At 36.1% G+C, this 26,240-nt stretch overlaps 1 protein-coding gene across 2 annotated transcripts in view; it reads left to right on the plus strand.

Moving 5' to 3' along the window:
- Nucleotides 1–26,240, plus strand: part of LOC150107205 (peroxisomal N(1)-acetyl-spermine/spermidine oxidase-like) — a 172,978-nt gene that overhangs the window by 62,049 nt on the left and 84,689 nt on the right. The window lies entirely within an intron of this gene.

A 26,240-nucleotide genomic window follows, 5' to 3' on the forward strand; every position in this document is an offset into this window, starting at 1 on the left:
TATATTGCAAGCCAACCTATACCAGTGGTTGTTACCTCCATTTTTTTTTTTTTTTTGCTGTACCATGCTTCTCAAAAATTGGGGATCATTTACATGCTTAAAAAAGTGGTTCTTCTATCTTAAAAAGAAAAGCAATGAGAAAATTAAGAACTACAAATTTTACTTCAGCAACTAACTCAGAATTAATATTCAACAAAACTCATTCAAAAATTTATTTTCTCCAATTTTCTCCACAGCATAATCATGATATTCACTACAGAGACTTAGTTGCCATTCATTACATCAGTAGACTTTCAATCAAGATTGCTAGTCTCCTCAAAACCTCATGAAATTTAGGTAGTTTTATAAACCTATTCTTTCTATACAGAGTCATTACTATACTGAGTCAGCTCCACTCTTCTAAGGACCACCACCTCTTTTACAAATATCCTTTTAAACAGTACCCTGCTCATGTGGGATTTCATGTGAAAGTTGAACTTTGAGAAATTCTGAAATAAGACAAAAAGAACATTTTGGAGTTGTTACAACAGAGAAGGCAGCACTGGCATACTTTTCCGAAACACACTCACCCCCCCCTCACACACACACCATGACATTGATTGCAACAAAAGCTCTATGCTCTATTTAGAAGACAACTTCATCTCTTGTAGGATAAAATAATCAACTAAATATCTTTTCACATGACAATGCTTTATAATTAGGGAATAATGATGTGTGACATTTGGAATCTCTCATTAGATCCTTTCAGATACCAAATTTCAACTTCTCAGCAAACTACTTGCAAACAATGCTGGATAATAGCTGACTTATGTCACTTATCATATTTCTGCATGTTTCCATTATTTGTACTGTAATGGTTTCTATAAGTTTTGCTTAGTAATCTTTTAGTTTGTTGTTTTACATTTATATTTTTGATGTGTTTATCCAGAAGAAGCCACATGATTTTAGTGGGAAAACTAGTAGGTCCTTGTAGTTATTTTTATGACCAATAAAACTCAGTTATTTTCTACTTTAAACTTGATTGGTCCAAAGTCTCCTTATCAAGCACAAAATTTGTTTGGTTATCTCCATGCTGGGTTTAAATATGGTAATTAAAATTCCAGAATTAAAAAAAAAAATGTTAAAAAGTTAAAAGTACATGTTGCAGTGAGAGTAAATATCAAGCCTATGATATATTAGCCAAAATGACAGTAATTGTGATAAAAAAAAAGTTAATAATTATGGAACACCATTTCATTGTTCTGTTATATAGTGAAACCTGTAGTATTCATACTAAACATACACATGTAACCACAGTAATTAAATTATTTTAGTTACTTATTAAAATTAATAATTTTAATTAGTAAAGACCAGCTTCAGAATAACTTTAACATTTCTAGTAGGCATAGAGCTTCAGAACTATAAAAAACTTAGTCTTCAAAAGATGAATTGTATAATTAATTCAATACATCTTTGGTATGAAAATAATGCCATTAATTTATGAATCTATCTCCATTGTATCTTTAGATGTGTAATAAAAAACATTTCTAATAGGCTTTTAAAACAGAAATTTCTAGTGACCCTTCCTAGATCAAAACCTATTACCATGCAGTACAACAGTGTAATATCATCTCTTCAGATATTTCAAATTAGTCAGAATGTCCTATCTATACTTAGATCCCTATATAAACATGAGCGTTTATATAAAGAAAGTGCTGGAGCCCTACATCACAGACCCAACTTAAACCATAATGACGTTCTTATTATCCCTAAAGTCTGGGAAATTGTCATCCTTAATTGTGTAAAATAAATTTATGCATGTTATTTTATTTTAATTTAATTTAAATTATTTTTTATAAAATATATTTATTTTAATTTAATTCTGTAACACGCTACTGCACCCTAACTGTATGTTATTCCTAGTATTGTTTGAAATAACTGTACTGATGATGTCCTAAAATTTTTAGGACAAAATAGTTACTTATTACAAATAATTTAATTACTGTGGTTACCTGTGTGTATTTAGTTTCGTTTCATTGTTGATTGACTGAACGGATTGCTGAATTGATCAGTTTAATAAATCAGTATAAACAATTCAGTAGAATATTGTTATAAATAGGCTAGTTGCATTAAGGGACTGTATTGGCTTCAGTTGTGCATTGTCATAAGTTGTTTTCAATACAGATCTATTAACACAAGCTCTTACCTCAAAAATGAAATACCATTGTCACTGATATACATAATAATATTGATTAATTGTATAGGATCATTTTAGAATTTCTATCTATTATTTATCTCAAGTTTGGACTTTTTTTTTAATTTATTTTTTTAAAGAAAAATCTCTTATGATTCTATTTGATTATTCCTGGACTGTTTTATTTAGTAAATGACTTATAGATAAGACATTACACATCTAAAGATATAATGGTGACAGATTCATAAATTAATGGCATTATTTTCATACCAAAGATGTATTGAATTAATTATATAATTCATCTTTTGATGAATTTTTTATAGTTGTGAAAGTTTTTTTTATAGCTGTGATGCTCTATGCCTACTAGAAATGTTCAAGTTATTCTAAAACTGGTCTTTACTGGTAGAAAATGCATATTGCCAGTTATTTGTGTAATATTATTTCATTTTGAAGCTAACAGAAATCCTCAATAAATGACATTTTGAATCTAGTGACTTTTACTTTTGGCTGCATCAGCAATAGTTGTAAGGAACTTTCAAAATGTCTTTTAGAACCTATACATCTGTTGAAGAGTCATAAGTTTTCATTTGAATTGATACTCATAATTTCTTTCCAGGAATAATAATTTATGAATTGTGTTTATTTCTTTAAGTGAAACTGATTAGTTCTCCTTCAAAAATAATTTTAAAAAAGTTAATCATTTGATATTAACTAGTTAATATTCTTATAGAGTCACAAAAAGGTAGAGATGTCAAACTAACTAGGCCAAACAATCCATGTGTATTAGAGAACTGATTATTCATTAAATTAATTTTGAGCATCAGCTATCAATTGACATGTTAAGTCCTGTTGGCATATATCTTGTATGATTCATAATTCTTTAGGACGGAAAGCAAAGAGGGAGGAAAAATAAGTAATAAATTAATTACATCCAGCCAATTGCAGAAAACACACATCCTTGTAGGCCTCTTCAACAATGAAGGACGTAATCACTTTCTATGCCATTCTTCAGTGGGGGAGAGAGAGAGGACAACTTGGTTACTTATAATACTTCCAAAATACAGTCCTATCTTCTTATCTACAAAAAAAAAAAAGATCTAGACAAGATTCGATCTCTCTATCTCTTTCTGTGCACAAACACATCGCATTCATAGCTTATTAAGGCTCCAGAAACTTGGTGTATTTTTGGCCCAAGACTTTTCCTCTTTTCCAGCAACTAACTCTAAAAAGATCTACCTTGGACTTTTCACACATTTGGGGTGATGTACCAAAAACATAAAATTGTAAATGCTGTCCAGAAGGGGGGGGGATGTTTTGGTTACCTCTTCCCCCAATTTCTCCTCAATTACTATCCTACAGACAGTTCGTTTCTACATTGTCTTTTCTGTGGGTACTTCTATTGCTACTTTTCCACTAATCCGACACCCATCTTTCTCCACTTTTTGCTAAGCCTATAGTAACACAAGACTATATATATATAGTCTATGTTGAATACCCCTCTATGAGGGACACCCTCTATGGGTGCTGTTGGGCAGGAGGTCCATAAATTTAAAGTTTCCCAAATCTTGGGAAGTTTAACACAGTCATATTTATTAGGATTAGGCTGGTTTTTTAAATCTGCTACTGATTCTAAAAAGGGGCTATCAAGTTTATATTTACTGTGATGGAGCATGGTGGTTTTCTTATGAGTCTGTGCAAGTTATCCAAATCATGGTCAGCTAGACCTGACTAACCACAGTTGTGATGGTGGATGCATTTTTTTGTATTCATCTAGGTGAATGTCAGAAGATCTCCTAGTCTGACCATAATATGAAAAGTTGCAAGAACAAGGGACCTTGTAAACACCTGGAATAGAGAGAGGAGGAAGTGGATCCTTAGGAGAGTGGTTTCTTTTTTTTTTTTTTTTTCTTTTGCAGTTCATAGAAAGTCCACCCACACAGGTAGATAAATACGAACTTTCCTATCATTCCCTTCTCAACAATTTGGTGCCATCAAAAACCCTTGTCAACAGAACTTCCAACCTCTGTTCCACCCAAGTTTCCCTTATGGTGGAACTCACCTTTGCGGTCAGACTGCAAGATCCGCATAGATGAACACAAAAAGTATATCTGCTGCCACAACTATGATCAGTCAGGTCTAGCAGACCATGCCTTGGATACCTTGCACAGAATCAGATGTAAGAAACTATCATGCTCTATCATGGTAAATACAAACTTGAAAGACTCTTTTTAGAATCAGTAGCAGATTTAAAAAACCAGCCTAATCTTAATAAATATGGTTGTATTAAATTTCTCAAGATTTTGGAAACTTTAATTCGTAGGCCTTCCACCAACATCATCTAAAGCTGGCTGACAGCACCCATAGAGGATGCCCCTCATCTTCATCTAATATGATTTCTTCCACTTTGTTTCTTATGTGTTATTACAATTTTAATATTATATTCCTGAAGATGTCTCTGTGACAGAGACGAAATAATGAAATGATTAAACCTACTGTTTGATTATTTCTTAGCACTGTAGTTATTCTATTAAATTGTATTATGAATGTAAACCAGAACCCTAAGCCTAAATACTCATTTACTAATTCTTTGTGAATTGTTTCTGAATGATTACAACCTCCAGCTGTTCAAAAAGAACATTAGTAGGTTCCTTCTCTCCAAACAACCTGTAAATTAGTAACCTCTCATTCATGAAATCAATATATGTATATTGGAGGGGGAGGGAGGAAATAACCTACCCAGATTGAACCACACAATGTACCATTTTCTGATAGGTAGTCACTGGTGGTTAATCTCTCTCATCATATTCACATACAGATATTATTTGTATGGAGCAGAACAGTTTGGTGATGGCAGTTTTCTTTCAGGATAATCTCTCCCATTATATTCATGTACAGATATCGTTTATATGGAGCAGAACAGCTCCTCTGAATTTTGGTGATGGCAGTTTTCTCTCAGGAAAAAAAAAAAGTAATTTGTTATACTTCATGATCTTTAAAAATTGTGTCTAACAGAAGAATTACAATATTACCAGTGTGACATAATTTACTTAATGTTACTAAAAAGCTGATGAGAGTCTATATAATAACTAGAAGATTATTTTTTTAATGATTAGGACAGTAGGAAGTAGCGATAGCATTCTGCACAAAACTTGAAGTTGAATTCCTTGAATGGGAGTCAGTTTCAAGTAAGATAATGCAGGCAGATTTTAGAATTAGAAAATGAGATTACTTGTAGCTCCAAACTTCACAGTTCTGTAGAAGGTTGTAACAAGGAAGATCAGGATTTTTTGTCATTAGAGATGATGGCAACAGCTGTCAAAAGCTGATTCTTGTTGGAGATCTAAATAGTTCAGTGAGAAATGAATCCCAGATGATATAGAAAAGATTTTGGAGAAAAGAAAAAAAAAAGCTAATAATAATAAGCGTATTTGCTGGATTTCTACTTGGATATGAAATAATTGTTATCAATACCTAATTTTGACATGCAGGTGCAAACTTGACTTACTTGTCTGTTTGCTCACTTGGGAAATAGGATTAAAAGCCAAGTTTATATAAAATTACTTGGTATCTTGAACACATAATATATATTAATTCGCATGAGAAAACACACACACATAAACACAGCAAGAAAAGTCCTGAAGAGTCCTAAGAAACACTATTGATGAGAATTATAAAAAAAAACAGGCTGATTGGGATCAAATATAAAATCAGATTTGTATTTTCACTAGAAAAACACAAATTTAAAGATATTGAACAGTCAGTCCAGAGAGACATGCCAGAGAGTGGCTAATTTAGAATACCTTCTTTTAACCTCCTTTGGCTCAAGGTTTCCATACCTCAGAGTATTTATCTGCTGCATTTACCATTCTGAAAACTACAATAACTACTGAGACCTCTTCACATTCACATTCCTTTCATAGGTCATCTTCCTAGGTGACCTCAACATTCACAGTTCCAGCTGGCTTCTCTTTTCCAACACCACAGACCAATCTGGATGTGAGGCAGAAATTGTTGCCATAAGAAATGACCTAATGTAAATGATACATCTACTTACACGAATTCTTGATAGCCTTCATCATCCTCCTAATACTCTAGACCTCTTTTTAAGTAGTACTCTTTCCAAATACACTGTAGAGGTCACCTCTCTTCTCAGCAACTCAGACCACGATATTTTGCAAGTCTCCTCTCTCATAGAATGCCTTTCCTCGAATCATTCCCAACCTTGCATCCTCTGGCACTAAAAAGATGCCAAATGGGATGAGCTGCAGAATTTCTACTCCTCCTTTCTTTGATTCAACTATTACTTCTGTTTATTCGACCCAAACACCTGCTCCGAACAAGTCACAGAAATTATCCTCACTAGCATCAAGACCTTCATTCTCCATTCTACCCAAAATTTTTGTCTGTTTCCTAAGCTCCAGTTCAACAGAAAGTGCATGAAAGTATTTAAAGAAAAAAAAAACTCAGTTTACCGCAGGTGGCTTGCCTCAGAATTTGCCTATATCAAAGCATGCAACAAATGCAAAACAAACATCAGCAGATCTAAATCCGATTTCATAAATGCCAACAACAGAAAACTTCCTGTTATCAAAATGAAAGCTGCACCTTCACTTTTTGGTCACTTTGCTAAGGCTATTGGATACAACTTCTGCTCACCTGGGTGAAGTAACCACTGTTACTTCACCCAAGGATAAAGCTGATTTAGAATTTCTTCAAACTCCTACTAGATGACTAAAGGAAATCACCTTCTACTGTACTGGAATCTGAACCTCCATATTGTAGTGTTTTGAGAAAATATGTCAAAAATGACTAAATTATTTGGATACTAAAAAGTCTTCTGGTCCTGATGGCATGTCTTCAATTGTTCTGAAACATTGTTCCAGAGCTGACACCTGTCCTGTATTCTCTACATTTTATTATACATAGTTGGCAAGTATCCAGACTATTCCAAAAAAGGGAGATAAAAGTCTTATCAAACTACCGACCAGTTGCCATCATCTATTCTCTCTGAAATAATGGAGAACATCATCAGTTGCCAAGTCTCCACTACCTAGTGACCCACCAGTTAATCAACAATCACCAGTATGGATTCTGCCATTCAAGATCCACAACTGACCTCTTAGCTTACATCACCTACCACTGGACATGTGCCATGGAAAGATTTGGAGAAACTTGTGATGTTGCTTTTGACTATGTCTAGCATCGAGGCCTGCTAAATAAGGGGTTGCCAGCTTGCTCTCTGGTCATTCACTGCATATCATGGTGGATGGTGCTCTCTCTTTGAGCTTCTAACACCTGTTCTCTTTCTCCTATACATAAATGATCTACTGTGTATCATCAGTAATCCTATCTACAGCTTTGTATTCATCATACTCCTTTGAAAAATTATGCAGTGCATAACATCCCAAGCATTAAGGTAATTTAAAACTAGTGCCTTAAACATTGATCTGTGTGCCATCCCTCACTTGGCAAGGACAATCTGGATTGTCCTTGCCCCAGTTCTTAATTAACTTTATATCAATTCCAAATCCACCAATGCTTAGAATACTGCTCGCATGTTTTGGCAATTACACCTAAAACTTCACTAAAAATTCTTGATGCTGTCTGGAGGAGAGCAATTCTGCTCATAGATAATCCCACTCTCACAGATTCAATGTTTCGGCACTGTGTCTGTCTGTTCTGCAGGTACTTCATTCATCGTTCTTCTACTTTCTGTTGCTCCTATTAATACAAGAGCAGCAGCTGCTAGGCATCCCTCTATGGTACAACTGCAAACATAACAAACCTGCTTCTCCTCTTTCATTTCATCTACATCCATCTTCTGTTCTTTATTATTCCAAATCAACTTGCACCTGTTTAAAAAAGTCAGTAAATTTCTATCTCAGTCCACACTTCCACCACAGCACAGCAGTGATGTGTTTATAGGTCTTTCAACCTCTTGTGTATGGGATCAATATTAAAAAAAAAAAAGTTAGTCAGTCATGTGTATCATTAGATACATTGTGCACAGTCTGTATATTGTGCAAAACTTGTAGGCGATTGCTGGAATAACAAAGATCTTGTATGTTATATACATGAATTAGAATTCCAGATGTCAAGAAGTATAATTCCCCGAGTTCTCCACCATACCTTCTTTCCAAATACCTGTTTGAACTCCTCATGACTTGTGTCAGATGTGATGTGATATTGAAAATAAGAGAAAAATGCTTTCATAGTGCATGCTATAGACTGACCATCTACTTCCATGCCTTACTTAGAGGGAAATCACTTTTGTCAGAATGTTTAAGGAGTCTTCTGAAGTAATTTGCTTACCTTAGCACATTGACAGAAACTAGAGAGCTGTACTTCATGACATTGTCTTTAATATTGAAGGAGAATTTGTAAGGGTAGAATTTGTTGAGGAACCCATGATAATGAAAAGTGAAGTGGAACAGCTTCTGAAAGGAAAAGCTCCTGAAACTGATGGAGTGGCAGTGAAATTATTGAGAGCTGCTTGGGGATGAAGTAAGGCAGCAGGAGTAGATGATATTCAACCAGAAATGCTGAAGTATGGTGGTATAAAAGTCTTACAGTGGCTGCACTGCATAGTTCAGAAAGCCTGGACAGAGGGACGAATTCCTGATGATTGGAGTAGAGCTCTAATAGTACTCATATATAAAAAGGAAAATAAAACTGAATGTGAGAATTACAGAGGTATTTCCCTACTGAGTGTTCCTGGCAAGATCTATGCAAGCATACTTGAGAAACGGTTGAGAAGAATTGTGGAAAGAAAAGCTTGGTGAAGAACAAGCTGGATTCAGGCCAAATAGAGGCTGTCAGGATCAGATCTTCACTTTACGACAAATAGTTGAAAAAGCATGGGAATATAACAAAGATGGTGTCAATGGGGCATTATATCAAGCAATACTTAGTCTTTATTTGAGTTGTAAGTCAGCAGTTAGAATTGAAGGAAATACAAGAAGATGGTTTAATGTTAAATCTGGTGTGAGACAAGGATGTACATTATCCCCTCTGTTATTCATTATCTATATGGATCACATTATGAAGGAAAGTGGTATTAAACATGATATCAGAATTGGAGATGTTAATGTATGCTCTTCTTTATGAGGACGATGTTATACTTCTAAATAAATCCGCTACAAGTTTGCAAGATTCCCTGACTAAATTGAATAACTGTTGTAATGGATATGATGTGAAGGTCAGCATTAAAAGACAAAGACAATGAAAATAGGTAGAATTGTTGAAAATGTCAACTGTGTTGTGAACGGGGAACCTGTTGAACAAGTAAAACATTTCAGCTACTTAGGCACGATTTTTAGTGAAGATGGTAAATTAAATATGGAAATAGACAACAGAATCAGCAAAGCTGGTATGGTGGGAAGTCAATTGAATAAATTCATATGGAATAAGAGAGAAATTTGTCGGAACACTAAATTAGCTGTATACAAGACAGTGTTCAAACCAGTTTTAAATTATGGATCTGAGAGCTGGGTCAGAAGTAAAACACTTGACCAAAGACTAGAGACTGCAGATATGAGAGTCCTGAGAAAGATTAGAGGCGTGAACAGATGGCATCAATGGCAATATCATATTAAAAATGAGGATATTAGGAAAGAATTTGACATTGTCAGCATCCAGGAATGCGTTAGCAGAGCTAATCTTAGGTGGTATGGTTACTTAAACAGAATGGGCAAGGAAAGATTAGCAAAACAAGTGTTCACTGCCAGGTTGGCTGGAAAATGACCCAGAGGAAGACCAAGATATAGGTGGATTGATATGGTACAAAGTGCCTTAGACGATAGAAATATAAGATCGATAATGTTGCCGTCTTGACAAGTAACAGACTGATTTGGAGGAAAATTGTAGATGGGAAGTTAGTAATGATGTAAATTTTTCATGCAGTACTATCATATCCTGTATATGTCAGGAATTTGATGAGGATGAAGTAGTGAATGTATTAATTGAAATTTGTCAACAGGTTTGGAAGAAAATATACTGGCCTACATATTGGAAAACATCAATATTCATCCCAATTCCTAATAAATCAAATCCCAGGGATTGTGAGAATTATAGAACCATCGCTTTAATTTCACATGCAAGTAAAAGTTATGCTAGAAGTGATCCAACAAAGGCTGGAACTATATGTGAATAAAGAAATGCCACAAGAACAGGTAGGCTTTAGGAGAAGTAGAGCAAGTAGAGACCAGATAGCAAACATGAGATGAATTATGGAAGGAACAGGAAAATTTCAGCAGGCTCATCGGTTTTTATTGATTACAAGAAAGTTTTTGATTGCATGGATCACAACAGACTGGATCAGAACAATGGGAATACCTGAGCATCTAGTTCTCTTGCTGAGAGAGCTGTATGACAACCAAGAAGTTTCAGTAAAAACAGTCTTTGGAGAAACAGACATGTTTGATTGGAAAAAGAGATGCGGTGGGGTTGTATACTGTTGCTCTACCTTTTTAATATTTATAGTGAATGTGTTATGAGAATGGCTGATTTAGACAATGATCGAACTGGAATTAAGATTAGTGGCTGAAAAACAATTTAAGATGTATAGATGATAAAACCCTTGTAGCAGAAACTAAGAATTCTAAGAACTAAGAATTCTTCACACAATTCCTCATATGGTTGATTTACTTCCACTGAGGTAATTAACCTCCCGAGCATTCACCAACTGGAGGAAACCTGAATCTTATTCCATAACATCCTATAAAATGATCAAATCCAAGATTCCCAATTCCTGTGTGTTCTCTGTTACATACTTCCAAATGTGGTTTTCTCTCTTTCTCGCAAATTCATTTTTTCTGCTTTTGGATGTTTTCTCTTTATTCCACATGCATTAGTGAACAAATTAATTCAAACACATTTTAATGAAAAACTTTAATTTTTAAAGAAAATAAGTTCAAAAATTAAACTCCAACTTTACCTAATAATTTATATGTGCTCCTCTGTTCCAAATAAGTCCATTAATTCACTTAGGCATTTACTCGACCAATGTAGAACACATTTTTCTTATTTCTGCATATTGAAACCATACTTTTTAAAATGGATTGTATTAAGTTATCCTTTGTATCACAATTTAATTTTCCAAGTCTCTTTTTCACTATGGCATACAAATTTTCTATTGGGTTAATGTCAGGAGAGTTAATGGCCACTGAAGCAATTGTATGTTCGGATTTTTGAGGAACTACCATATTTTTACATGTATAAGATGCCCCCATGCATAAGACAAACCCTACTTTTTCGAACCCAAAATGAAGACATCAATATTTTAAACATAGAACACATTTGATATATTTTTAAATATTCAAAGTATATTTAGTAATTAGGTAATATTTTTAAGATACATACTAAGAAATTATACATCACTCTCAGTTCCGGGCATATCATTTTCTTCATCGTTTTTTTATTTTCGGACGCTTTTACAGGCTAGTGCTCAAAATATTGTTAATGCATTAACTTTCCCCGCCAACGATTGCAGACATATGAATGCTTTCAGGGTTCTGATTGGTTTATTCAGAATCAGCTGTTAATGATGTCAGTCGACAGAGTTAACAAAGGCTAGTGATTCATGGAAGCCAGTTCGCAGAGACAAGGTACTGGTTATCCCCCTTGTATAAGACTACCCCTATTTTTGGTCTATTTGTTCCTTTTCTTTGGAGAAAAGATACTTGTCTCCCTAAACCTCTTTCGAATTGCATTAACAGTATCCCGATGAACACCATATTCATTGGCAATTTGACTTTGAATCATGGATGTGTGTGTGCTGAGAAAGAATACATATTTTTGAATGCATTCTTGGAGATGTATTCATTTTATAGCTACACAAAATGAACAAAACAGTACAAGTTGTTTACACTATTAGAAATACACAACACTATTAATAACCATCACAGAGCAGTTAAAACACACAGCACTCAACCAAAATGTGGAACTAAAACCAAAACTGAAAATAGTAAACTAAAATTGTTGTGAACCTAAACAAAAACTTGATGAAAATTTACCCATCTGTATGTGAAGGCTTAAATGCTGGGTGAAACTCATGTTAGAGGCTTAATGGAGTAAAACTGCACTGAGCAAGGATTAAGAACAATATTTAATTCCTATAGTATTTTGTCTTGGTCACCAGGACATTATTTCTCAGATTTCTCATTTGGTGACCGTATTAGTTAGGGATTACAACGAAACTTGTAAAACACACGTGTTCCATTATGATGTCTCAGTGACTAAGATGAATATTCAAAATCATCAAATTCCTGCCATGTACCCTCAAGGGGTGAACAGGATATGATAGTACTACATGAAAAATTTACATCATTACTAACTTCCTATCTACAATATTCCTCCAAATCAGTCTGTTACTTGCCAAGACTTCAACATTATCAGATCTTATATTTCTATCGTCTAAGGCACTTTGTACCGTATCAATCCACCTATATCTTGGTCTTCCTCTGGGTCTTTTTCCTGCCAACCTGGCAGAGAACATTTGTTTTGCTAATCTTTCCTCGCCCATTCTGTTTAAGTGACCATACCACCTGAGATTAGCTCTGCTAACGCATTCCTGTATGCTAACAATGTCAAGATCTTTCCTAATATCCTCGTTTTTTAATATGATATTGCCATTGATGCCATCTGTTCACGCCTCTAATCTTTCTCAGGACTCTCATATCTGCAGTCTCTAGTCTTTGGTCTAGTGTTTTACTTCTGACCCAGCTCTCAGATCCATAAGTTAAAACTGGTTTTAACGCTGTCTTGTATATAGCTAATTTAGTGTTCCGACTAATTTCTCTCTTATTCCATGTAAATTTATTTAATTGACTTCCTACCATATCAGCTTTGTTGATTCTCCATATTAAATTTCCAATCTTCACTAAAAATCATGCCTAAGTAGCTGAAATGTTTTAGTTGTTCCACAGGTTCTCTGTTCACAACGCAGTTGACATTTTCAACGATTCTGCCTATTTTTATTGTCTTTGTCTTTTTATTGCTGACCTTCATACCATATCTATTACAACAGTTATTCAATTTTGTCAGGGAATCTTGCAGACTTGTAGCGGATTTATTTAGAAGTATAACATGGTCTGCATAAAGCAAGGAGTTGACATTAACATCTCCAATTTTGATATCATGTTTAATGCCACTTTCCTTCATAATGTAATCCATATAGATAATGAATAACAGAGGGGATAATGTACATCCTTGTCTCACACCAGGATGATTTAACATTAAACCATCTTCCTGTACTTCCTTCAATTTTTTTCTAACTGCTGTCTTACAACTCAAAGACTAAGTATTGCTTGATATAATGCCCCATTAACACCATATAACTGTTGCGTATGGAATAGCTTCTCTCTTGGCACCTTGTCATATGCCTTTTTCAGATCGACAAAACTTAAATACAGATCTTTGTTATATTCCCATGACTTCTCAACTATTTGTTGTTAAGTGAATATCTGATCCTGACAGCCTCTATTTGGCCTGAATCCAGCTTATTCACCAAGCTTTTCTTCCACAATTCTTCTTAACCATTTCTCAAGTATACTTGCATAAATCTTACCAGGAACACTCAGTTGGGAAATACCTCAGTAATTCTCACATTCAGTTTTATTTCTCCTTTTATATATGGGTACTATGAGAGCTCTACTCTAATCATCAGAAATTCATCCCTCTGTCCAGGCATACTGAACTATGCAGTGCATCCACTGTAAGACTTATACCACCATACTTCAGCATTTCTGGTCGGATATCATCTACTCTTGCTGCCTTTCCACATTTCAAGCCTTTGATGGCTTTCTCTACTTCAAGTATGGATATGCATTCCTGACCACATGCTTGGTCAATGTTTTTTACCACTGTGCTATCACTGCTTGTTTCATTTAGCAATTTTTCGAAGTACCGTATTTGCCGGCAAAGACGCATCCATTTTTTGTACACATTTTTTAGGAAAAAAAAATTTATCACTGAATATTATATTGAATTTACAGTATTTCAAATATGAAGTAATAAGTAGGGTCTAGTTTCAACAAATACCTAATCTCACTAGGAAAGACTACCTACCTTTTAATTTTCTTCGTCAAAACCCAGAAATTCATCTCCAGCGCTAAATGAAGAGACACTTGAAGCCTCTTCTAAATCAGAATCTGAGTCCTCGTACAACAAATTGTCCTCTGTACCATCCAGTGCATTACTAATACCACACTTCTTAAATGATTTAACCACTGTCTCAGTTTTCACAGCATCCCATGTAGCTTTGACCCACTCACAGACTTGCGAAATACTATGCCTCTTCTTTCTTCATGATGGCATAACCTCAAAATCTGAAGACTGCATCCAGCAATTCCACTTCTCCTTCATAAATCCCTTAAATGGTGTTTTTAATACAGACATCTAAAGGTTGAAGCTGACTAGTTATACCACCCGGAATTACAGCTAACTGAGTTTTCAATTCCTTGAGATTATTTTTAACATCTTCTGTTCTGTGAGAACGAAGCTGATCCTATACTAGCATGGTAGGCTTCTTCAACAGTCCAAGGTGCCTAGCCAAATTTTATCTATCCATAACTTCATTCCTCCATCCATCCAGCCTTTTGCGTGAATATGTACAAACACTCTTTTAAGCAATTTTTCTTTGGGTAGCATCTTCCTTTTAAAAATCAATAGCAGAAACAATTTTGTCCCATCGAATTTCATCGATTCATGATGAATCGATGAAATTCAATAATTTTTTTTCATATTCAGCTGGCATCTTTTGTGATATTTTTGTTTTAGTCCACATACATAGCTGTTTTCTCTTCATGAATCTTGAACACCATGATGTTGATCCAGTAAAGTTGGCGATCCCTCTATTAGTGGCTATTGCTTTCACTTGATAAATAATAATTTATGTAGACACTGAAAGTCCTACTTTTCTGTGGTCTAAAATCCAAGTATTCAGTTCTGCCTCAAGTTCTGTCCATTTTGCAGTTCCACTTCATAGGTTATGTTTACTGTGAGTTGCTTTTTTTAAATCCTCTTCCTGATTCCACCAAGTTCTTATAATTTTCTCAGTTGGGGATGGTCCAAAATGCCTCTCTGCAGCTCTGTTTCCATGTTCTTTAGCATACGCAATCACACATAGCTTGTATGCAATATTGTAACAATGCTGATGTTTTTCAACCATAATTTGCCAAGAAATTTAAAGAAAATTTAATGGCAGAAATTTCTCACCATTCACAACTGTGACAACAATTGGAAAGTTTAAACAAACAGGAAACAGCTCTGATCATCGATGACAGCACATGCGCATCCACTGAACTCTACGTAACTGGAAAGCTCTAACACACGGCGAGGAAGCAAGAAAGAAATCGCGTAACTTGGAACAGAGAAAATTTCCAGAAATGAAAGCAATAAAAAACCGAGTATCGGCGTATAAGATGCACCCTGTTTTTCAGATCTATTTTCAAAGAAAAAAAGTGCGTCATACGCCGGCAAATACGGTAATTACTCCATACTTCAAGGATATCTTTTTCTCCCATTTTCATGTCACGTTTATCATCTCTAACTCCTTTTACAGCACTCTTTCCTCCATTTCTAAGCTTCTTCAACAACCTCAAGAATATTTTGCCACCTTGATATTTATTTTCTATGTTCTTACCAAAGTCCTCCCATGACTTTTGTTTAGCCAGTTTTACACAGTGTTTAGCTTTCTTACATTTGTCTCTGTATTCTGTAAGAGCACAAGCCGACTTATTTGCCAGGAATTTTTGATATGCTTTCTTCTTTTCCTTCACTGTGTTTTTAACTTGTTGTGTCCACCATGGAGTTCTGATTTTTCTATCCTTGCAGAAAACCTCACCACATGCCTCTCTGGCTGAATCAATCAGGGTTTTCTTCAAGGCTTGCCACTGAATCTCCAAGGTTTGGTTCCTGTTCTCAAACTCTTTCATTTTTTCTTGAATAATGTTTGTGTATTTTAGTCTACAGTTCACATCTGAAAGCTGCTCAACTTTTATTTGCTTTAAAACTTTCTTACATGTTATTCTTTTCAATATGAAATTTAATTTTATTAACCTTGATCCCTCTTCTGTTTTGCCACCCAATCCTTTTTTCTTTTTTTTCTCGCCTCTCCCTTGGACCCAACTACTTGCATTCCAGGCCATTGCATGCTTCTGTAGACCACCCTTGTGTATAAACTTACATACATTCATTACTGTTTCTAGCATCCATTCTCCTTTTGTTGTATCGCTCTGCCCAGTTTTTTCTTGTGTGTGTGTGTTACAAGTCTCATTGTACTCCCTAACTAATAATGTCTTGATGACAGACGAAATTTTACAAGAATTTAATATTGTTTTTAATCCTTGCTCATCTAGATGGTAGCTCTCACTCTTCCCTTAGATTCCATTACTCTCTTCTCCCTGCTCATTCACAGGCACTTCAGTTTTTACTTACCTCATTCTTGTGCTCTTTCACATCACCACTTACATCCTCAGATTTTTCATTCATCTCTTTCATTACTCACCCTTCCAGCAATAGCCACTCTGACTCAAACTGAATCCATTTTAAATGTAATACATCATTCTTATACAGTTCCATTTGTCCCTCCAATTCATTCGTAAATTCGTTTTTGTTCATAAATTGAAATTCTTTCTCCTCATACAGCTCTTCCAATATATCACTTATGATCTTTACTCTTCATTTCATTCCTCAATTTCGCAGCAGAACTTTCAAGTGTCATATTTTCTTGTTAAGTACTTTCATATGCACTCCTTTGCTTGCTAACACTTGCTGTCTTACATTCTAGCAGTACCACTCACCTTTTGCACCAATCCTGCTTTTTCTTGGCAGTAATATCTGTCACTCACCCTTCTCAACTATCACTCACATTCTTATGCTCCCTGCCTTCTATCCTCTCAACCAATTTTTGCAACCCACAGATCTTCAGCCTATTCTCATAAGGTTCATTCCACAGACCTGCTATCATCTTGGTCACTCGTCTCTGGATCCTCTCCACCTCCTCCCCATCAAGAAGAAACCTAGGTGACCAAATCTGGGCACAGTAGTCGAGATGAGGCCTTATCAAGGCTCGGTATAGAGGTACAATAGCTTGCTTGTCTCTGCTCGTCAAAGTATTTTTCAACAACCAAGTGAGTTGATGAGCTGATTTAGCCACTTTTGCAGTGTGTCCCCTAAACGTCATCTCCCTATCTAACAACACTCCCAAGTCCATTGCCTCACCAATCTCCTGGAGTACAGTTCCACCAATGTGGTATACTGCTGCTAATCTTTTCACCCCAAAATGCATAACCTTACATTTTGTCACATTAAATTGACATCCATTCTCCTTAGCCCAGAACTCCAATCTATCCAAATCGTCCTGCAAGATTTTGACATATTCTTCACTATTGCCCTACCCAACTTTGCATCATCAGCGAACAAATGAACTGTTCCTCTTAGATCCTTCCCTATATTGTTAATGAACAAATTAAACAGCAGTGGTCCAAGAACAGAACCCTGCGGCACCCCACTAGTCACAAGCTGTCTTTTTGACTCAACTCCTGAATAAACCACTCTCTGGTATCTCTCCATCAACCACCCTCCTATCCATCTCACCAACCCTATATCCATCCCCATCTGCTCCAGTTTACTGATTAGAGTTCCATGTGGTATCCTGTCAAAGGCCTTGGCAAGGTCCAGTAGAATCACTGTAAACCCATTATCCTTATCCAGTTCAGCCGTCACTGTGTTATAAAACGTGAGCAAGTTACTGAGGCATGATCTACCCTTCACAAAACCATGTTGTCCCCCATACAGTATCCCATTTTCATCTATCCAATCCTTATTCTTCTCTTGACTAATTTCTCCAAGACCTTGACAATGATTCCTGATATGCTAATCGGTCGGTAATTTACAACAGCAGTCTTGGAACCTCCTTTATGCAGTCGAACTATTTCCCCCTCTTTCCACCCCCTTGGGACTAACCCAGACCCGAGACTCAAACAAAATGGTCAAGGATACTGACAATTCTTTAGTTGCTTCACGTACGACACGAGCTGGCTTACCATCCAATCTCACAGATGTATTGACATTGAGGTTTTGCAATAGACTACTCACCTCCACTTCATTCACCACAATTCCCGTATAATCTATTGGTTCATTCATTTCGGCAATGTCACCACCTGGATGACATATTCTTGCAAAGTGCCCGCTCAGTAATTCAACTATATCAACTGATTTGGTTACCTCCCTACCATCAGCATTCTTTAAAATCATTCTACCATATACATTTTTTCTTTTACTTGCAACATATCGAAAAAACTGTTTGAGATTCTCTTTAGCCTGCATGGCCAATGTTCTTTCATAATTCTTTTTTGCTTTTCTTATCACACTCGTTCCCTTCTGGCCTGCGCTTTATACCGTTCATGTGTCCTGCCGGTCACCTGTTTCTCCTTAAATTCCCTCCATTGCTGTTTCTTTTTTTGCAGCTCAAGCTTAATGGGGTTATTCATCCATTTAACCCCTACTTGATTTATTATTCGGACTCTAGGTATACAGTCAGCCATTGCTTTATGCAAACACTTCTTAACTGCCTCCCATGCACTATCAACTTCTAGCCCTTGTAGTTGTATACATGTCATGGCACTGATCCAATCAAACTCCTAAGCTTGTCATACTTACCAGCCCAATAATTCCACATGTACCCTGTCGTAATTGTAAATTCCACACCTTTAGCCACCTCCCAAGTCAAGACCCTATGATCACTCTCACCGATTGGTGGCAATGTGGTTATATTCGTTACAGCCAAATTCTCAGATGCACTTACTAGGTCAAGCACTCTCTGACCCCTAGTATTTTCCATTACATGCTGTCGCAACTAGTTATCCCTTAATAACCGCATAAAATGCAATTCCTTCCTCCCATGTGTCCTCTCCTCCTTCCAATCAATGTTACCATAGTTGAAATCTCCCATAATAATTACCCTCCTTCCACTCATTTCTTCTATTTGCTTATGCATACTATCTCCACCATCTATTCCATCACCTGGTCTATAGCAACACCCAACTGTATATTTTGTTCTGCTAGTTTCAATCTCACACCAAATAGCCTCAAATGTGCTCTTTTCTCTATCCTGCAGTTTCACTTCTATTCTCCTTGGCTGTAGCTCATCAGCTATCATCAATAACACTCCTCCCCCATTTTATTCTCCCTGTCACTCCTGGACACACCATACCCCCTCACATTCAATCCCACTAGCTTTTTCATTTTCTGTCAGCCATGATGATTTATTGTTGAAAATTGTCTTCGTTTTCTGCCAGGAAAGCACATTAAAAATCATAAGTGTGTTAATCTCAAGCTGAGCACTTTATTTTTTGGTGAGTTACATGTAATATGTAATGCTTTTTATTATGTGAAAAAAATTATTTTTATGGTAATGGCCACTTAGAGCACTTTTGCGATCTACACGTTTGTTAATAGGGATAAACCCACCCACTGTAAACTGCCAAGGTAACAATTGAACAAGACTGAAGATACATTCGGTTTCGTTCAGCACATGAGACTCAACCTTTGCGAACTTCTTCATAAGTGCTCCAATCTCTTCAATACTGAATTAATTGATGGGGAAATAGATTTAAATGAGGAGGAACTGGTACAATTAATAGATGACGTCAAACCAAATGGCGGGGAAAGTTCTGCCAAAGATTCTGATTGTGATGAGTCCGTTAAAGAATTCAGTTTAAAGAAATTAGCAGAAGGATTGGACTTAGCAAGAAAGTTATTTTATGGATAATGATCTTTCAATGTAGCGCTCCGGAAAATTCATGAGACAATTGGATATTTGTTTAGCTCCGTATTATGAACTTAATAAAAAATTGCAGCATTGTGTAAGCAAGGTCTTATCACTGACTTCTTGATAACTAAACCAGCCAAAGTATGCCATGAGAATTATACTAATAATGTCCAAGAGATTTCAAGTGATGACGACGTCCGACCACTCTTAAATAAAGAACATCTACGAAATGTTAGTTTTGAAGAGAGTGATCATGATTAAAATATGCACTTTATTTTATTTTGCCTAAAACATGTATGTATTATGTGCAACGAAGTTTACGTACAATTTATAATTTTATACTATGTATTTGTTTCATAGTTTATTTTCTTAACTTACATGAATTACCTGAATTAAATAAAAAAATATTTTTTGTTGGATATGTCATTGTTTATATAATCTTAAAAAAAAAAACGATTTCGGAACCTAACCCTACTTTTTCTATGTGATCTGAGTCTCGCTTAAAACGCAATTTATATAACGCGGCATTTTTGTGGAACTTAATTATACAAGGGTTACCTGTAATTTCTCCAGAAGTTTTGAATATCCTTGTTTTCAGTTTTCATGTTGCCTTTGTCATCTTTGATTCCTTTTACAGTACTCTTTTCTCCATTTCTAACCTTTTTCAGTAGCCTCGAAAATGTTTTGCCACCCCTCCTGATATTTGTCTTCTATTTCTTACTGAGTCTTCGATGACTTCTGTTTAGCTACCTTTACACACTACTTGGCTTTGCTTACATTTTTCTCTGTGTTCTCTCTGAGGACATGCTGACTTATTTACCAGAAACGTTCTATAGGCTTTCTTCTTCTCCTTGACTGTCTCTTAACTTCTAGAGTTACCCACATGAGGCATCCTGATTGTTCTATCCTTGCAGACACAACCTTACTACACGCATCTCTGATTTAAACAATGTTTCTTCAGGGACTGTCACAGATTCTCCAAGGTTTACTTCTTGTTTACAAACTCTCATTTTTTCTTGAATAATATTTGTGAATTTGTGTCTACATTCACCTATGAAAACTTCTCAACTTTCATAATTTTTTAAACTTTCTTACACTTTTCAATATGATATTCAGTTTTATTCTGCTCCAAACAAATGGTGATCACTTCCAGTTTCAAATCCTCTGTATTCTTTTTGCACATCCTCGACCACAGTGAAGATATTGTCAATGAGACTTTCCTTATTTCTTGTGTCTTCTCTCCATATGAATTTGTGCTGAACATTTGCTGAAACATGGTGTTAATAATGACTAGTCCATGTCCTGAACAGAAATCCAGTAGGTACTTACCATTATTATTAGCCTTGCATTTTTCTCCAAATTTCCCTAAAACATTTTTATATGGCTGGTAATAATTTCCGACCCTGCTGTTTAGATTTCCGCCAAGAAAAACTTTTCTGCATCAGAGAAGGCAGCTGACAAAGGACTTCTCTGATGACTCAAAATTCCTTCCTTAGGAGAACCTCCTGTGCAACCATAGGCACAATTAAACTTTATTTTCCAATTCCCTATTCTGAAGTTTGCTAGTATAACTCTTTTCATACAACATGAAAAACTTTACATTATTACTATAATTTATGTTCTGTATACTATTTGAAGGTAAATATCAAGAAATTTCTTTCCGATCAAGAAGTTTATCCTCATGCTTGGTGTTGTTTGTGTATACAGTATTCAAATAAATTAACTTATGGATCTTAGAGCTTGATTAGAAATAATACAGTTGAGCAAAGACTGAGGCTGTAAATATGAGAAAAATTTGAGACCTGGATAGATGGTATAATTCGCAGTAACATATTAAAAATGAAGATATTAATGACAAATTTGACATAGCATTCAAGAATATGTGAGCAGAGCTAATTTTAGGCCACTTAAACAGAATGGAAAGGGAAAGGTTAGAAAAACATATGTTTGATATAACAATTGTAGGAAAAAGATCCAGAGGAAGACCAAGATCAAGGATGGATTTATGCAGTTAGATGTGTTTGGAAGATTATTATTATAATTACGGGCAACTCCAGGGAGTCCTTAGACTCATCAAGGGAGGCCCTAAACATCATGTCCACACAACTATATGGCATTCTCACAGTATCTATCATACCTTGCCTTGAACTCACTCACTGTCATAGCACTCACGACAGACTCTGGCAGCTTATTCCACTCATTTACCACTCTAAAAGTAATGAACCCAGCTCTAACACCCTTGCTAACCACACACTTGCCCAGCTTCCATAGATGTCCCCTAGTTCTTCCACCACTAGTCCTGATCTCAAAAATATCCTCTGAATTAATCTTATAGAAACCCTTTAGCAATTTGAATGTCTCAATCATATCTCCCCTTTTCCGCCATTCAACCAATTTCTGCAACCCACGTATCTTCAACCTGTTCTCATAAGGTTCATTCCATAGACCTGCTATCATCTTGGTCACTCGCCTCTGGATCCTCTCCACCTCCTCCCCATCAAGAAGAAACTAAGGTGACCAAATCTGGGCACAGTAGTCAAGATGAGGTCTTATCAAGGCTCAGTACAGAGGAACAATAACTTGCTTGTCTCTGCTCGTCAAAGTATTTTTCAACAACCAAGTGAGTTGATGAGCTGATTTAGCCACTTTTGCAATGTGCCCCTTAAACGTCATCTCCCTATCCACCAACACTCCCAAGTCCCTGGCCTCACCAATCTCCTGGAGTACAGTTCCACCAATGTGGTATACTGCTGCTAATCTTTTCACCCCAAAATTCATAACCTTACATTTTGTCACATTAAATTGACATCCATTCTCTTTAGCCCAGAACTCCAATCTATCCAAATCATCCTGCAAGATTTTGACATCTTCTGCATTCACTATTGCCCTACCCAACTTTGCATCATCAGCGAACAAATGAACTGTTCCTCTTAGATCCTTCCCTATATTGTTAATGAACAAATTAAACAGCAGTGGTCCAAGAACAGAACCCTGCGGCACACCACTAATCACAGGCTGTATTTTGGGCTCTACTCCTGAATAAACTACTCTCTGATATCTCTCCATCAACCACCCACCTATCCATTTCACCAACCCTATATCCATTCCCATATGTTGCAGTTTACGGATTAGAATTCCATGTGGTATCCTGTCAAATGCCTTAGCCACGCCAAGCAGTATCACTGTAAACCCATTACCCTTATCCAGTTCAGCTGTCACTATGTTATAAAACTTGAGCAAGTTACTAAGACATGATCTACCTTTCACAAAGCCATGCTGTCCCCCATACAGTATCTCATTTTCATCAATCCATTTCTGTATTTTTCTCTTGACTACTTTCTCCAAGACCTTGACAATGACTCCTGATATGCTGATCGGTTGGTAATTTGCAGCAGTAGTCTTGGATCCTCCTTTATGCAGTGGAACTATTTTCCCCTCTTTCCACACCTTCGGGACTAAACCACACCCGAGACTCAGATTAAAGAGCATGGTCAAGGGCACTGATAATTCTTTAGCCGCTTCACGTTAGACGTGTGCCGGTATACCATCCAATCCCACAGTTGTATTCACATTAAGGTTCTGTAATAGACTGTTCTCCTCGGCTTCATTCACCACAATTCCCATATAAACTAATGGTTCCTTCAACGCCACCACCAGGATGATATACTCTTGCAAAGTGCTCGCTCGGTAATTCCACTATATCGACTAAATTCAGTGACCTCCTTACCCATATGTTGCAGTTTATGGATTTTCCTTAAAATCCATAAACTGCAACATCAGTATTCCTTAAAATCATTCTGCCGTGTACAGTTTTTTTTTGCTTGCAGCATATTGAAAGAACTGTTTGGAATTCTCTTTAGCTTGCATAGCTAGTTTCCTTTCATAATCCGCTTTTGCTTTTTTTACCACACTCGTTACCCTTCTAGCCTGCGCTTTATACTGTTCGTGTGCCTGCAGGTCACCTTTCTCTTTAAATTCCCTCCACAGCTGTTTCTTTTTTTGCAGCTCAAGCTTAATGGTGTTATTCATCCATTTAACTCCTACTTGTTTTACTATTCGGACCCTGGGTATACAATCAGCCATAACCTCCTGTAAATGCTCCTTGACCACTTCCTATGCTCTATCGACATCCAGTCCTCGCAGTTTTACATGCAATGGCATTGAAACAAGCAATCTCCTAAGCTTGTCATACTTGCCAGCATGGTAATTTCACATATACCCTGTCTTATCGAAAATTCCACACCTTTAGCCACCTCCCAGGTCACGACCTTATGATCACTCTCACCAATAGGTGGCAACATGGTCATATTCATTACAGTCAAATTGTCAGATGCTATTACCAGGTCAAGCACCCTCAAACCCCTAGTATTTTCAATTACATGCTGTCTCAGATAGTTATCCCTTAATAACTGAATAAAATCCATTTCCTTTCTCACATGTGTCCTCTCCTCGTTCCAATCAATGTTATCATAGTTGAAATCCCCCATAATAATTACCCTTCTTCCACCCTTTTCATCAATTTTCCTATGCATACTATCTCCACCATCTTTTCCATCACCTGGTCTATAGCAGCACCCAACTGTATATTTTGTTCTGCCAGTCTCAATCTCACACCAAATAGCCTCAAATGAGCTCTTTTCACTATCTTGCAATACAACTTCAATTCTCCTTGGCTGCAGTTCATCAGCTATCATCAATAACACTCCTCCTCCTCTTCCCCCCATTTTATTCTCTCTGTCCCTCCTAAACACACTATAACCTACACATTTTATCCCACTAACTATGTCATCTTCCGTCAGCCATGTTTCACTAATGCCAGTAACCTGTGGCCAGGAAGAGCCAACCAAGGCCAAAAATTCTTCCTTCTTGTTCCTAATACTCCTGGCATTAGTATACATGAAATGCAGAGGTCCCTTTGTCCCACCCCTATCTTGATGCATTATTCTAACTATCCCATTCCGATTACTTGTCCTTAGTACTGGCTCGGGTACGTTATATACATTCTTACACTTAAGATGAAATTTAAAATCTTACAATATTGGAGTCCTGACAGTTAACACACTTGTTATCTGTCATAACTTGAGTATTGTCAATAGAAAGTTAGTACTACATGAAAAGTTTAAGTTATTACTATCATTTGTATTTTGGGTACGTATTGAAGGTAATATCAAGAATTTGATGATGATTGGTTATCATGATCATTCTTAAAATAGGGAATTTTATTATTAAAGCTCAGCCACACAGTACAGTTTGTCAGAATGTTGCCTCTCTTGAAACTGAATGAGCATCATATTTACACTACTGCCAATTTCATAAATTCTTTGTGTGTTATAATTCACCTTAATTTCATATGTAATCATTACTGAGATTTGTAGCTCAGTCAGCTTTGACAATACCCTTTGGTTGGAAAGATTTGGATTTGAATCCCTTCTTGGTTGCAAAGTACCTTTATCAGAGCTTTTCATGTGAATTAGCCACTCATACAGAAGTAACAGGGTATTTTCCCTCTTGGAGCAGTATATAGAAATAGGAGACTACAGGAATTAACCATCCTATTTTGTTGGATCTGGTTTTGAAAGTTTGCATGGTACAGTTTAGGTCTATGTAAAAGTGTACAACAGGAAGGAGGAATGGAATCATTACTGAGAAGTTTATGAAAACAGAGTGTGTGAGCTTTCATCAGCAATGCAGAAAGAATGATTTTATTTATTATTTGTTTTTGTTAAAAAATCTGTTAGTCAGCAAAATTGATCGTATAGATTAAAATATTTTTCATGAATAAATCCAAAGGGGAAAAATATATTGCATTGAGCATAGCAATATATATTTAAATGCTGCTTAACATTCCGTTTGCATATAGTAAGTGCTGACATATACCAATACTGTCAGCTGTTATACTGACTTTGGTTATATCAAATTTTTGATTATATGAAGCTCTGTAATCTTTCAGGATTTTAACTGAGTATTATGCTACTTGTGGTTCAGATGAAAAATAAGTCACAAAAACTGAACACTGAGCTAAGATGCAAAACTAAAGAGTTAAATATATAAATTAGAGCAAGACTATATTTGTTAATTGAAATCTGTGCATGCACAGATTTCTGTCTTCAAATCTGTGCATATGCTTCATGTATACTTGAACCTCACCCAGACTCTTCCTCCCTCCTGCTTGTTAACATCAGAAATGTGGACATCTTGTTTTAAAAATCTTATTAGATGCATTTGATGATTTACATAAATAAACACATTCGATTTGTTTTGTTCATTCAGCTATATGCACATAACAACTTTGCT

The sequence above is a fragment of the Typopeltis vanoorti genome, chromosome 4 (assembly GCF_054136105.1).
Source record: "Typopeltis vanoorti isolate ZY-2024b chromosome 4, IOZ_Tvanoo_1.0, whole genome shotgun sequence".
In the NCBI taxonomy this organism is placed as follows: Eukaryota; Metazoa; Arthropoda; class Arachnida; order Uropygi; family Thelyphonidae; genus Typopeltis; species Typopeltis vanoorti.